The sequence below is a fragment of the Mixophyes fleayi genome, chromosome 6, assembly GCF_038048845.1.
Source record: "Mixophyes fleayi isolate aMixFle1 chromosome 6, aMixFle1.hap1, whole genome shotgun sequence".
Taxonomy (NCBI): Eukaryota; Metazoa; Chordata; class Amphibia; order Anura; family Limnodynastidae; genus Mixophyes; species Mixophyes fleayi.
This window is the reverse complement of record NC_134407.1, coordinates 226,519,311-226,533,579: the sequence shown is the minus strand read 5'-3', so window position 1 is coordinate 226,533,579 and position 14,269 is coordinate 226,519,311. Positions and strand designations below refer to the sequence as shown.

The window sequence follows — 14,269 nt, the reverse complement described above, 5'->3', positions numbered from 1 at the left end:
AGAAGTACCAAAGAAAGACATTCAAGAGGACAATTCTAACTTTAATAAAGACATTTAAAAGAACAAATTAACATTTTAAAAGTTAAGATCATTAACACACTCAGCTATGGGTTTTATCACACAGACACATACTGTATTTCTCTTCAATCCTTCTGGGGTACACTGCTACCATGGGGTTGTAGTGGGGAGTGAGGAAGTTGGCACTTAACTGGTTAACTTGTGACCTGCTGACAGACCCCTCCCCTCTGTAGCTCCTCAGTGTAGATTAAGTGTCCAAGGAGTTGGGCTTACTTTATTACTGCTGGCATAGTGTATAAGGTTAGTTTTCTTGTCTTATCTTTTTCTTGTTTTTCCATAGATAAATCACAGCCTGCTTAGTGTGCGTTTAGAATCGGCACACTGTAAAAAAAAAAGAAGATTGAGAAGCAGCAGGCTGTTTATGGGTTGGGAGCCGACTACCGAGTTCCCCCCTCAGAAAGGGTGGGGGGACTTTAGGCTTTGAGAAAGTGCCCAGTATCGGCACGAAACGCGTCAGATGGGTCTGATGTTTAATCCATCTCTGGATATCCGCTAGTATTCGAGATCTGAAACCGGGACGATAACCACACTTGTCCCGTCACTAGTGGGACTGGTTTTACAGTTGCGCACAATCGCGCTAAGATCGGTGGATCATGTTGGAAAGTTTTCTTGAGTCAGGCTGATTACCGGAGTCCGCTAGGTGCCGTACCAAATCCCTCCGGAGAGTGAGTTCTGCACTGGTAAGCGGTGTGAACTTTTGTCTGCCTGTTTGCTATTTGGAACTAAGTATACAGGATTTACCCTGCAGATAAGGAATACAAGACAGAACCTGTGGTATATATTCTGACTGCCTGACTGTTATTTGGAACCAAAATATACGGGGTCTACACTGCTGATTAAGGAATACGGGACAAAACGAGTGGTATTTACCCTGAATAATTGTTTTTCGAGATTTCACCTCCGCTCCGTGATCTCGGGCTGTTGTCACTATTAATATGATGTGAGCCTATAACCGTGTATGGATTGGCTCAATTTACAATTGGACATTTTTTTGTTACACCATATCTTTTTTGTGATCTATTAATTACCGCGGCTATTTATTTATATATATATATATATATGCTTTTCAGGTACCTCACGACTGAAGGTCTGATCTTTTATATTCTTTATACATATTTGATGTTGATGATTTAAGGGTGATTTATGCAATTGCTAGAATTGCCCTTTATATTTATCTATTTTAATTTTAATCGTATTCTTTTGAGTTAATAAATACCAACTGTGATACGTATTAGAGATCTCTCTCTTTCCTTGGCAGATACCTTGGATATATTTGATTTTTGTACACCTATATTAATCAGTTTCTCTGCAGCGCAACCTTTTTTTTTCTTTTTTGACGTACTACTGTTGGTGGTTGTAGGTAATCAACCACGGGTTTTGTAGCAGCTGAGAATTCTGTATATTTATTCTTATTCCTGTACTGCTCACCACATAAATACTCTTTCCCATTGTTGTCCAGTGGGCCCCACTAACCCGTAGAGGGATTTCTGTCTCTTGTGGGGGGAATTCAGGTAAATAACTACATCGACCGTTGATGTACGGCAGCAGACCCGATGGTGCACATTAGGGCTAAGAGAGAGACGACTGAAACGGAGCTGCAGCTGGTTGAGAGAGCCCCCCCCCCCCCAACCCACAGAAGAGGGTGCAGTGGTATTTCCTAAGATCTGTAAGGGAAAAGTTCACAGTACACCCCAAGCTTCTGCTTCACTGCTGACCAAGACTCCTCTCCTGCTGCAGACTGGTACTAGTCTAGGAAGGCGAAGTACAACTATATATATATATATTTACTAATACAGTATTGATATTTGATATTCATTGTTGGATAGCAGCATATTCTAGAGAAAATCGCTGCATCTCACAGTTGGCTGGGACACAATACAGTATCATACAACATATTCCAAGACACATCTTTAGACTGATAGAGATTTGATAGTATCTTTCATAACCTTGTTTCTTGTCTTGTATAATTGCTAACTGTCTCTGTATATTCTATTCTGTGACTGTTATTCCTTTTATAATGTCTGATAAAGGGAAAGCACAAAAAGCAAAATACTTTGCTTGCTCAAAGTAAAGCTGCCAAATGTACAGCAAGACCCAGTGGCGATCTGCATAGATTGTGAGGCAGGGGCCCAGGGCAGTATTTAGTTGTGAATGGAAGAACCAGAGTGGGCAGTATTGCTGGCACAGTTGATGGGCACTCTGGTGCAGCTTCTCACCCGTCAGACGGAGACCACAGTGCTGTCTGCGAGCTCTCCTTATACCTCGACAGGAGGGTCTACAGTTTCAGCGATACTCCCAACAACAGGTTAATGACGGGACAGACCCAGCAACCGCTAGCCTTCATCCTCGATTGTTTCCCAGAGGGCCCCCGTAGGAGAGCCCGCTTGGTCCTCCTCTTTGGTTAGGGGAATTGATAGACTGGGACAGGTTTCTAGACTCTCCGAGATCTTCTCAGTCTAGAACCAAACGTAAGAGAACCAATCATCCTCTTCTTTCAGTATCCGATTCAGAGATATCATCTGAATAGGATGGAGAAATTACGAGACAGACGGTCACCAGGTGACGGATGTTGAGGATTCTCACAGAAATCAAGGCATTGAGTATCTGGCCTTAGCAATTAGAAAGACCTTAGACCTCTTAGACATAGATAAGCCTACCGCTGTGGATCAGGGTCTTTTAAAAAAATGTAAAGACACACGGTCTGTTTTCCCCCTTCTGAGTTAAGGGAAATTGCGGAAGCAGGTTGATCTCAACCGGACCACAAAGTAGTAGTTCCTAAAAGATTCATGGCATTGTAGCCTCTTCAGTTGGAGGATGTTAACCGTTGGGAACAAGTACCAAGGGTTGACACTCCGGTAGCATGCCTGGCGTGTCACAACATATTGCCAGTCTGGGGTCAGCTTTCCTTCAGGATGCTACTGACAGGAAAGTGGAAGGATATTTAAAGTCCATCTATGTAGCTACAGAAGCTTCATTTAGACCTACGTTATCCTCGGCATGGGTTGCCAGGGCCATGGAGTCCTGGGCTGACTAGTTCGCAGCAGCACTTCAGGATTCCGAACTGCTCCCCCTGGCGCTTCACCTTAAAGAGGCATCAGGCTATTTATATGAGGTGGCTCAAAATGCATCCTCAATGTCTTCCATTGGGTCTGGCTCAGCGGTGGCAGCAAGATGAACTCTTTGGCTTAGATCCTGGGAGGCCGATGCAGAGTCAAAGCGTTTCCCTTGAGGTCCTACCATATTCGGGATCAGCATTGTTTGTCCCCGAGCTAGATAATATAATTTCTCAAGCGACGGGGGGGAAAAGCAGGTTCCTTCCAGTAAATGTACCAAAGTCTCGGGTACCCAGGTTCAGTTCCTTTCACCTGCCCTTTCGTGGGAACTTGTTCAATAGAGGTCAGGCGAGCAGGGGAAGATCCTTTGACTTCAGATGGCATTCGCAAAAATTAAGGTCTTCCTCAGGAAGGCGTGCTGCTCCCAAGCTGCAGGATAAACCTGCAGCCTGACTCGCATCCTCCTCTCCTTGCGGCTGCGGGAGTGTAAGGGCTTCTGCAGTTATTCAGGGAACAGTGGATACCATTCTCCCCAGATCAGTGGATTCAGGGGATTATGAGAAGGGGCTGCATGATCAGGCTAGTGGGTCAGGCCCCGTATCGGTTCTTTCCCACCTCCTTACCATTAGAAGACAAGCAATGTTAAATTGCGTCGCATAACTTCTTTATGCAGGGGTCATTTGTGCAGTTTCGGAAGTACAGACGCCAGTGATTCTACTCAAACCTATTCTTGGTCTCAAAACTGGATGCTTCCTTTCCGCTCAATTCTCAATCTAAAGTCCCTAAATTTACACCTGCGGGTGGAAAGATTTTGCATGGAAACTCTTCGGTCTGTAATAAATGGCCTGGAACCAGAAGATTTCCTGGCGTCCATAGATATTTGGGATGCCTACTTGTACATTCCAATATGGGAAGGACATCAGTCCCTACTCTGTTTCACGATCGGAGCCTCCCACTACCAGTTCAGGGCATTCCCATTTGGTCTCTCATCAGCACCAAGAGTTTTCACGTCGCTGATGGCCAGTTGTCTTCGTTCCAGGGGGGTCAGAATAGTTCCCAATCTAGACGATCTTCTCTTCAAGGCGGCATTCGTAAACATCTGGATCTTGCAATCAGGGTGTTTGAGTCTCAAGGATGGATCTTAAATCTAAACAAGTCCCAGTTAATCCCTTGCCAAAGGATGACATTCTTGTGTCTCATCATGGACACCAGAGAACAGAAGGTGTTTCTTCCTGAGGACAAAGCCCGAACCTTTCAGATCTTGCGACATGGATCTTGTCTCAATGCAGTCCCTCCATGCTCCTGTGCATGAAGCTCCTAGGGAAGATGGTCTCGATATTTGAGACTATCCCTTATGGAAGATTCCACTCCAGACAGTTTCAGTGGGATCTCATCTCAGATTGGACTCCCAGCCAGGCCGTTTGTCTCAGGAGACCCCGTCGTCCCTTCACTGGTGGAGAATTCGGTACCCTTTGATTGTCGGCAAGTCGTTTGCTCCAGTGTCCTGGATAATCCTCATGACAGACGCCAGTCTTCAGGGCTGAAGGGCGTTGACCCTTCATCTTCGCCTCCAGGGTCTCTGGTCACAAGCAGAAGCTGCGCTTCCAATAAACATTCTGGAGTTGAAGGCTATGTTAATTGCACTGAGGGGGGCTCAGGGATTTCAAGTTCGCCTCCAATCCGACAATTACACAGCAGTGGCATACGTCAAAAATGGGGGAACCAAAAGTGCCAGGGCAATGCAGGTGGCTACTCAGATTCTGAAATGGGTGGAACTATTTGTTCCCTCGCTTTTGGCAGTATTCATCCCAGGCGTGCTAGACTGGGAAGCAGACACAAAGTTTTGCCCCAGGAGAATGGTCTCTCCATCCGGAGGTCTTCCAAATGTTTGTTCGCAGGTGGGGGTCTTCCAAATCTGGACCTAATGACCTCAAGACACAACCGTCAGGTTCCCAGGTTGTGCTCAAGGGCCAGGGACCCCCTGGCAGTGGATGTAGATATCATGACAATGCGCTGGGAGTTCAGGTTGGGATACTTATTTCCCCCAATCCCAGTTCTTCCACGCGTTCTCAAGAGGGTCAGGCAGGGAGATCTGCCAGTAATACTAGTGGCGCCTGGATGGCCGCTGAGGGTCTGATTTGCAGACATTCTGTCCATGGTAGTCGGTCAGGGGTTTCAGTTACCTCTACGCGATGACCTTCTCCTTCATGGACCGTTTCGATACCAGGGCTTTCCACGGATGACTTTAACAGCATGGCTGTTGAGGCCTCGCTCGGGAGGTCAAAAGGGTTCTCTTCCAAGGTGGTGAACAATTTTTTTGCGGGCTAGGAAATCAGTTTCTGCTCGTATCTACCACAGGATTTGGTGAATTTACATCCGTTGGTGTGAGAGTAGAGACCGCCATACTGCGACTTTTAATCTTCCTCGTCTTATGGCTTTTCTACAGCATGGTCTTTAAATGGGCCTCCGGTTGGGTTCCTTGAAAGTTCAGGTGTCGGCCTTGTCAGTCTATTTTCAGTTGCGGTTGGCGGACATGCCAGACATAAAGACTTTCCTACAGGGGATGTTGCACATTCAGCTCCCCTACGTAACACCCACTGCTCCATGGGATCTTAATTTGGTACTTTCAATGCTTAAGACTCCTCCTTTTGAGCCTTTACAGTCAACGGATCTGAAATTCTTAACGTGGAAGGTGGTTTTTCTGCTGGCAATCGCCTCAGCTCGTAGAGTATCAGAACTTGGGACTCTTTCATGCAGGGAACCATATCTGGTTTTCCATGATGATAGAGCGGACTGTTCCATCCTTTCAACCTAAGGTTGTTTCGGGGTTCCACTTAAAACAGGAAATTGTACTTCCAGTTTTTCAAGAACCTTCTACTCCTTCCGGAGATAACCAGACAAAGCTGTTGGATGCTGTCACAGCATTACACATATATGTTCATCGGACTGCACGCATTAGACGTTCAGATTCTCTGTTTGTACTATATTATCCCCATAAACGGGGATGACCTGCTTCTAAGTAGAGCATTTCCAGATGGCTTATTTCAACTATTAAGTATGCTTACATCAGTGCAAACCGATCTGTGCCCAGTCGCATTACTGCCCATTCTACCCGGTCAGTGGGTGCTTCTTGGGCCGCGCAAAATCGAGTCTCGGTGGATCAGCTATGCCGAACGGCCACCTGCTCCTCGTTACACACATTTACTACATTTTACCAGTTCAATGTGTAAGCATCTTTTGACGCTTGCTTTGGCTGTAGTGTTTTACATGCCGGGCAGTCAAAACAGTCCCTCTCTTAGGGGGGCTGCTTTTGTAAGTCCCCATGGTAGCAGTGTCCCCCAGAGGGATTAAAGAGAAAATTGATTTTTATACAATCGATAAATCCTTTTCTCTGATTCCATCTGGGGGACACTGCGTTTACTCTCTTATGCTCTTCTGCTGTTTGGTCTTTGGTTGTTTTTCTCCCCTTGGGGCTTTAGAATTAAACGGAGGAGCTACAGGGGGGTTCCAGATGGGAGGGGATCTGTCAGCAGGTCACAAGTTAACTAGTTAAGTGCCAGCTCCCTCACTCCCCACTACAACCCCATGGTAGCAGTGTCCCCCAGATGGAATCAGAGAAAAGGATTTATCATGAGTATAAAAATCCCATTATCTCAGCATTAAGCAGGGATTCACTTACTGTAAGTTGTCGCTTAATAAGAACAGCTTAGCACACAGTGGAGACAGCCATTTGTTGGGCTGAACCAACACCAATGAGAATACAGTGTACAGTCGATTCTGCATTAATTGTTCAGCTTGAGAAAAACATACAGTGCTCAATTATTGTACAAATACGCATAGAGGATGAAAGATAAAAAAATGTATCTAGATATAAAGAGAATACTGACCTTTAGGATGTATTTAGTACAACACGCTGCTCATGCATAATAAAAAAATAAAAAAGATTTTAACGAAGTACAGATATTGATGAATTTTACAATTATAATTAAGACTGAAGAGGCAGGATGTGGGCGTGGTAATTAGACATGGATGCATATACACTAAGTTGGAGGCATATCTCTGGACTATCGGAAGCATTATCTAACTACTTCTGATTGGCTGTTTGCAGTTTGTCCTCCAGCTGATAATACTTCAGTAAGTAACATTGTAGCTATAATAAATTGATAAATTACATTAATCTAGTTGCAATACTTGTCATTTACATTGGACTGCAGCAAGAAAGGCAATTCCCATTGAAGTGAATGCTGGACCTTCACCTCTTATGTCTAGCTGAGTGGGCTCCCTCACTTCCTGGTCTTTATAGGCCGGCCAGACATTCCCCTTTCCACATCTTGGTCCATGACAAAGGAAAGCAATGTGCTGGCAGCCATCTTCAGACACCCAGCAGCCATCTTTGTACACCCTGACAACAGCTATTCTGGTGCTACATATCTGATTATAGCGCTGACATACAGTGGTCTTCTCTCCCTCAGCTACACATTCAGTGGGCTGGCTGGAAAGGAGTCTAAACTAATACACAGGAAAATAAAGTAAACTAGTTCCAGAAAAAAAACAAGGCCAGCTAGCTGGGAAAGGGGGAGGCGGCTATTCTTAAAAACATAGAGCTACATACAGTCTACAAGCTATATTACAAGGCACAGTAACACCAAATCACAATATATGCAAGTGCCCCCTCAGGGAGAAGCAGCACCAGGACGGAATGCAGAATTCCCTTTATGGGAATCCGGGGGAGTGAACAATGCACCCCTAACTGATGAAGGGGGTCCGAGGCAGGCTTAAATTGTATTAGGTATGCCTGTACCCTCATCCCACCACAGTAATGGTGTAGTGGTGAGAAGGGTCAGTGATGGCATATGGGGAGGGGGGTAAGAAGGTGTTGGGTACAGTATCAACGACTGTTGTGAGAGGGCACAGTGATGTCATATGGCTGTACAGTGATGTCATATGGCGTTACATGCTGGCATGGTTGCAGCTACATTGTCGGTGATGGCACGGTGGTGGGCAGTGACAGTGATGGCATGTTAGTGAGCACATTCATTGTGGGGCAGTTATTGCATTGTGATGGGCGCAGGGTCAGTACATATGGGGACACAGTGATGGCATGGGGGGGGATATAGTACCATGTGAAGGAGTGTTAATCACAAACACATTATCACTTGTAGAAGTAAATCCATATATTGTAGCATCTCTATTTATAATATATCATTTTAATATCGTTGGGGGACACTGCGAGACATTGGGGTATAGTAGGTAGGACTAGGGGTTTAGGTACTTACCACACTTGTTTAATCCACACTCTTCCCCTACTATACCCCTCCTCTCTGACAGGAAACTCAGTTTTTAGTAAGTGCCTACGATATAGATAAGACATGTTTGTATGGGCTCCTGCCCATACTGTAAGTTTAGATAGATTTTCACTGTTTATTGTTCTTTCCCTTTGCAGGTGTCAGCGCAGGGACCAGACTTAGACTGTGGGGAGCCGGCAGGCTCCATCCACTCTTGGTCCCTGCATAGGGGTGAGCAGCCAGTTAGCTCCACTCACCCCTCACACTATTGCCGGTAGTTTGGTTAGGTGCACCCCTGTGCACTCTTCCTCTAGTAGCAAACAAGACAAAGAATAAGCACTTAACGTCGCAGTAGAGAGAGTCTACTCCCAACCCGCCTGACTTACTGGCTCCTTCACCTCCTGTGCATCGAGCTGTTAGGCTGCCAACAGGGACAGGCAGACGATTTCTATCCATAGAAGGCAATACGCTGCCCGGAGCTGCAGTATACAGTCAACTGCAACACATCCATTGAGAGGGCAGCCAACAGCTACTATACAAGTATGCTGTCATGCTGCTCACGGAGGCGGCCATTGAAATAATCTGCAGGTTATAACCTACTCTCTTCTGTGTTTATGTTAGAGCCAATTAGAGTACTGGGTCTCAGGGTGCTGGTGTCTGTTAGCCAGGATTAACTGTTGGCACATAGAGAGTGTGTGTGCGACACCAGTTGACAAAGGGACTTCCAAGGGTATGGGACCTGCTGGAACATCTGTGCAGCACTATACATGTGCAAAGTCTGACCTGGATGCCCTGTGTGCAGCGTGCGAGGCGGAGGGCCGTGATCAGCATGCGCCCAATCAGGTGTCGACTGTTCTGGAGGAGCCGGCCTGGGCCAGGTCACTGGCATTATCCATAGCCGAACTCACAGTCCACGTAGGTAGGTGATCCCTCTGCTTCTTTTACTGCATCACACACAGTCCTCGCAGTCCCTGCCTGTGGCTGGAGGAGCTTCCTGGACTAAGGCAGGTTTGGCAGTATTCCTACCTGAATCAGCCCAGGGGTTAACATGTTTGCTTACCGCCTCCCACAGGAGTAAGTGCTTAATTCCTGACTCTTTTCAGGTACTAACCATGGATTCTAACCATTCTTCAGATGAAGATGGCGATTTAGCTCTAGAATCAGAGGGAGATGATGCGCAGAACTCAGATGACCCTTCTTCTTCTGCACATAATGTGGATAATCCTATCCTATGGATTAGACACTCATTAGGTTTTGCAGAACCTGAGCCTGGGGACCCTTCCGCTTTCTCTATTTTTAAGAGTCCTAAAAAGGAGCTTGTTTGTTTTCCCCCTTTCCCTCAACTGGTGGACATGGTATCTAAAGCTTGGCAGAGGCCAAATAAACAGTTTCAGATGCCGGGCAGATTTAAATCTCTCTACCCACTCCCACCAGAGTAATTAGTAAAATGTGACTATCTTCCAATCTGCTTATATGGCGGCAGGTAGCCTGTTTAGATCAAATATGTCCACAGCCTGAGTTAATAAGGCCATATAGCTGTGGGCAGAGCAATTAGCTAAGGGTCTCCAGAAAAACGTGCCTAAAACTGAGCTTCTGACATTTGCAGAACACATTCAGGAGGCCTCTAATTATGTGGATCAGGCATGTATGGATGTGGAGAACTCCAGGTTCTCGGGTCTCATCATAGCGGTCCGCCGCACACTATGGCTATGCTCCTGGGAGGTAGATGCTGACTCTAAGAGAACCTTAGAGGCTTTGACGTTTGACAGTATCATACTGTTTGTGTCTGAATTAGAGCATCTTATTCAAGTGGTTACAGGGGGCAAGAGTACCTCTTTACCCATCAGACACGCTTTCGTTCCTTCGGCAGGGTGCGAGGAGCTTCCGCCAGAGGACAGTCCTCCACTACTAGAGGAGCACACCAGAGGGGCCCGGGTTCTGCTAGACGTGGATCCCACAGGCCAGGGGACAAGACTAGGATATGACGAGATCCCAATCCAGGATACTGCAGTGGGGGCTTGTTTATTACACTTCCTGGACTGGTAGCGGGCATCAACCTCAGATGCTTGGGGGCGGGGTATTGTCACACGAGGTTATGTTATCGACCTGGGTCAGTGCAGGGCACTTCAGGAAGCCATCCAGAAACTTCTATCCTTCGGGGTCATTGAGCTGGTCCCACAGCGGGAAAGAGGCAGGGGGTTTTACTCCAACCTGTTTCTGGTCCCTAAACCGGATGGCTCCTTCTGCCCCATCCTAAATATACAGACGCTCAACAAGCAGACAGTGTAAATCTACAACCCTCAACCATCTTCCAGAACACACAAATCTGTGAATAGCAGCCTACCATTGTGTGAGTGACAGCAATCTGTCCACCAATTTACCGAGTTAAGACACTTCAGAAACGACAGATGTTGAAGCATCATGTCACGAGCCGCGGTGGTACGCCACATCCTGGCGTGATCTAGCAGCCGGGCACGTGCTCTATTTCTATGCTCTGGTTTTATTCTTTGGGATTATCCTTGTTGCATAGATGCAGGAGGGTGTAGTGACATCCTCCAACACCAGGGGGAGCTCCTATATGATTTAATCTGGTTCACTTATATTTGTATACATGCTTCCTGGTTATGTTATTACCTATGCTAGTTCCCAGCTAGTAATTAATTAGCAGCCTCCTGAGGCTCATTGTCAGCCCTGTCCTCCTCCTTTCTGATTTGTCCATCATAGTATTTAAGGCAGTGAGGACTGGGCCTCACTGCTGGTTATAGTTCCTGCTCTGTGCATACTTACCTGCTTCCTGCTCTGTTCCCCTTCTCTGCCTTTGGATTGATCTTGCTGTGTATGACCTTGGACCGTGTACTGGACTCTGCTGTATTGCCTGTGACCTCGATCTCTGCCTGTTTCCTGGATTTGTTGTTTGCCGCCAGCCCTGACCTTTTTGCCTGGACTTCACCACCGCTGTATGCTATTTCACAATATCCCTGGGTTCTCCCCAGTCAGTACACATCTCACGACCCTCTGTCTGTCTGCAGCCAAGTCTGTCCCCACCACTAGGGGCTCCAGTGAACACCAGAATTTCGGAGCAGATTCCGGGTTTTGTTGTACTGGCTGGAGGGGTTCCTGACACATCAATTTTATTATTCAGAGGCTTTTATACTGCAATGTGGTTCTGTATTGATCCAATATGTTAATAACTTACTTTTGTGTTCTGCTTCATTACACTCCTTGCAGATACCAGTTTAATGTTAACATTTCTGAATCAAACTAGCCACAAGGAATCCAGAGATAAATTGCAACGTTGCCAGACTAAGTATTTTGGCGATTCCTTGACCAAGGACTGAGACATCTGAGTGCAAGTTATTCTAGATATGCACTTGCCACTAAATAAATCACAAGTGCGCACCCTTCTAGGGATGTGCAGCTAGAGTTTTAACACAGCTACATGGTGACCATCAAAGGCTTATGAGTTATTATAGTACCCAATTATACACAATTGCCTGTTCCTTATCAACCTGTTTAAGTGTAGTTGCAGCTGCAGCATTATTGGTGGATAAGACTCAAGATCTAGTGCTTAGCCATGAATTAACCCTTATGTATTCACATGCTGTTTTGGCTTTGATGAATTTAGCACAAACACAACATGTCTCTGCTATCAGGTTTACAAAACTGGGTATAAGCTATTATGACTCCCCATCATCTTACCGTTTGTCGGTGTACTACCCTTAATCCTGCTATGTTCTTACCTAGTGTGTATGAGCATGCACAAAGGGTGGAGGATGATGAGAATAGTATGGATAGGTATACAATTCTTGCTGATTTAATGTCCAGTTATGACTATTTGACTGTTTTTAGAACAAACCTTTACTGCTAGATCTGACATTAAAGATACAGCCTTACCTGAAGATGATCTAACTTTCTATGCAGATGGTAGTTACCATAGGCAAATTGAGACTGGGGATATACAGTGGTAACATATGAAGGTATTGCTGAAGTGAGGGCTCTATGTCCCCCAGATTCTGCTCAGATAGCTGAGTTAGTAACACTCACAAGAACATTCGAGTGGGCGCAAGGTAAAAGAGGAAACATCTACACAGATAGTAGGTATGTATTCGGTGCATTGTGACAACTTAGAGACTTTCTATCTGCAGTATGTACTCTGAAAGTACACTTTCAACATGTAAAGAAGTTGTTAGATGCTATTCAGATGTAATTGCAAGCAGCAGTGATTAAGTGTTAAGCTCACACAAGTAATACTGATCCAATTGCATTAGGTAATAAAAGGGCAGATGAAGTTGCAATAGAAGTAGTAAGAAGACCATTACTAACATTTCTTCACAGGACATGAATTTGATGTCAAGTTAATTACTGATTAGAAATTAATCAGAATGTAAAAGTTTTGTTATCCCCAGGAAATGGTCAGGATGTGTACAAGATACCAATGGTATCTGGTGAGATGGTAAATATAGACCAGTGGCCCCAAAGGCTTACCTACCAGCACTGGCAGAAACAGCCCCTGCTCTGACCCATTTAGTCAAGGATGAAAGGTGTGGACTTGTTGAGGCCTACCGGTGTGCACCTGGTTTCTCTTCTCATGTAGGTAACAAAGGCTGGTTCATGTTTTATTTGCCTGAGGAAGAATCCAGGTAAAGCCATATCTGTATAACCATTACATATCCGTCTTGTAGAGGGCCTATTCCAGGTAATATAAATTAACTTCATTCAAATGCCAAAATGTTGAAATTTGCAGAATAATCTTGTATGTGTGGACATGTTTTCTAGCTGGGTAGTAATAAAGTGGAAAAAATAGATTGTCTGATCCAGTTGCTTAAAGCGAAAATAAATACATTTATTAATAAACTGTGACAGGATGGACCGCCTATGCCAGCCTGTCTGTTGTTGCTGGGATGCCTTAACCGGCATCCAGAACCGGGTTTCTTCTGGGTAACTGACGCTGCTAGCGTACCCCGTTGCTGATGTACCTGGTCTGGTACTCCTGACTTCTTACTATGGATCAGGGATGCTGTGGATGGATACCCCTGGCCTATCACACTGACCAGTGCTGCAGGGTAGCAGGCAGAGCAGTGGTACCGGAAAAGCTGGGTTCAACCTCAGAAACAGCCGGAGAACGGATTAGATTTAGGGTTTAATCTGCAGGTCACAGGAATACAGCAATATTGAAGATGTTTCCAAGCAGGTCTTTGAAGCAAGATGTTTATTTGCTCTCATACTAGTTAAAGGTACTAGGTGATCTGGTCAGATGAAACAAGAAGAACAAGTTTTCAATACAAGCCAGTGCCTTTTATACAGTTTAGACACAGGCTATTTATAGAATCAGGATGCAATGTGTTTACACAAACATGGATTTACATGCATTGCAAAGCCAACAATATTTACACTTATCTAGAAAATTTTAGAGACGCTGTGATGCCATGCATCACATGCTGTTCTCAATGTTCAGAAAGGTTTGAACACTCTGACAAAAGGCCACACAGTAACGACCCCCTGCTGGGCCTTTGGCCAGAACAGGCATTTCCTGCTATCAGTCTCCCTCCCCATATGCCTAATTGGAGGTTTCCACTAGCAACCTTACAAACCCTAAACAATGACACTTCCATACAAAACACAGCCCAATACACAAAAGACCTCCATCCACAAAGGCTCATTGTATCAGATATACACATCAGAAATAAGGCATTTGCTTTAGAAAGGTTAAAACAGAAAAACAAATTTTCTACCCTGGTCTCAGAAATAACGATGTCCTATCTCAAAATATATACAATATCACAAATAAGTGCATGTGCAATTATATAAATATGCGCCCTGCGCTATTATCTTTAAATAAATTTATACCAGAAG

At 45.2% G+C, this 14,269-nt stretch overlaps 2 protein-coding genes across 25 annotated transcripts in view; one reads left to right on the top strand and one right to left on the bottom strand.

The window, feature by feature from the left end:
* LOC142160072 (uncharacterized) overlaps positions 1–14,269 on the bottom strand; it is a 1,559,230-nt gene that overhangs the window by 197,042 nt on the left and 1,347,919 nt on the right. The gene's annotated exons all lie outside the window — the stretch shown is intronic.
* The window catches only part of LOC142160107 (uncharacterized), a 208,708-nt gene that overhangs the window by 156,783 nt on the left and 37,656 nt on the right, over positions 1–14,269 (top strand). The window lies entirely within an intron of this gene.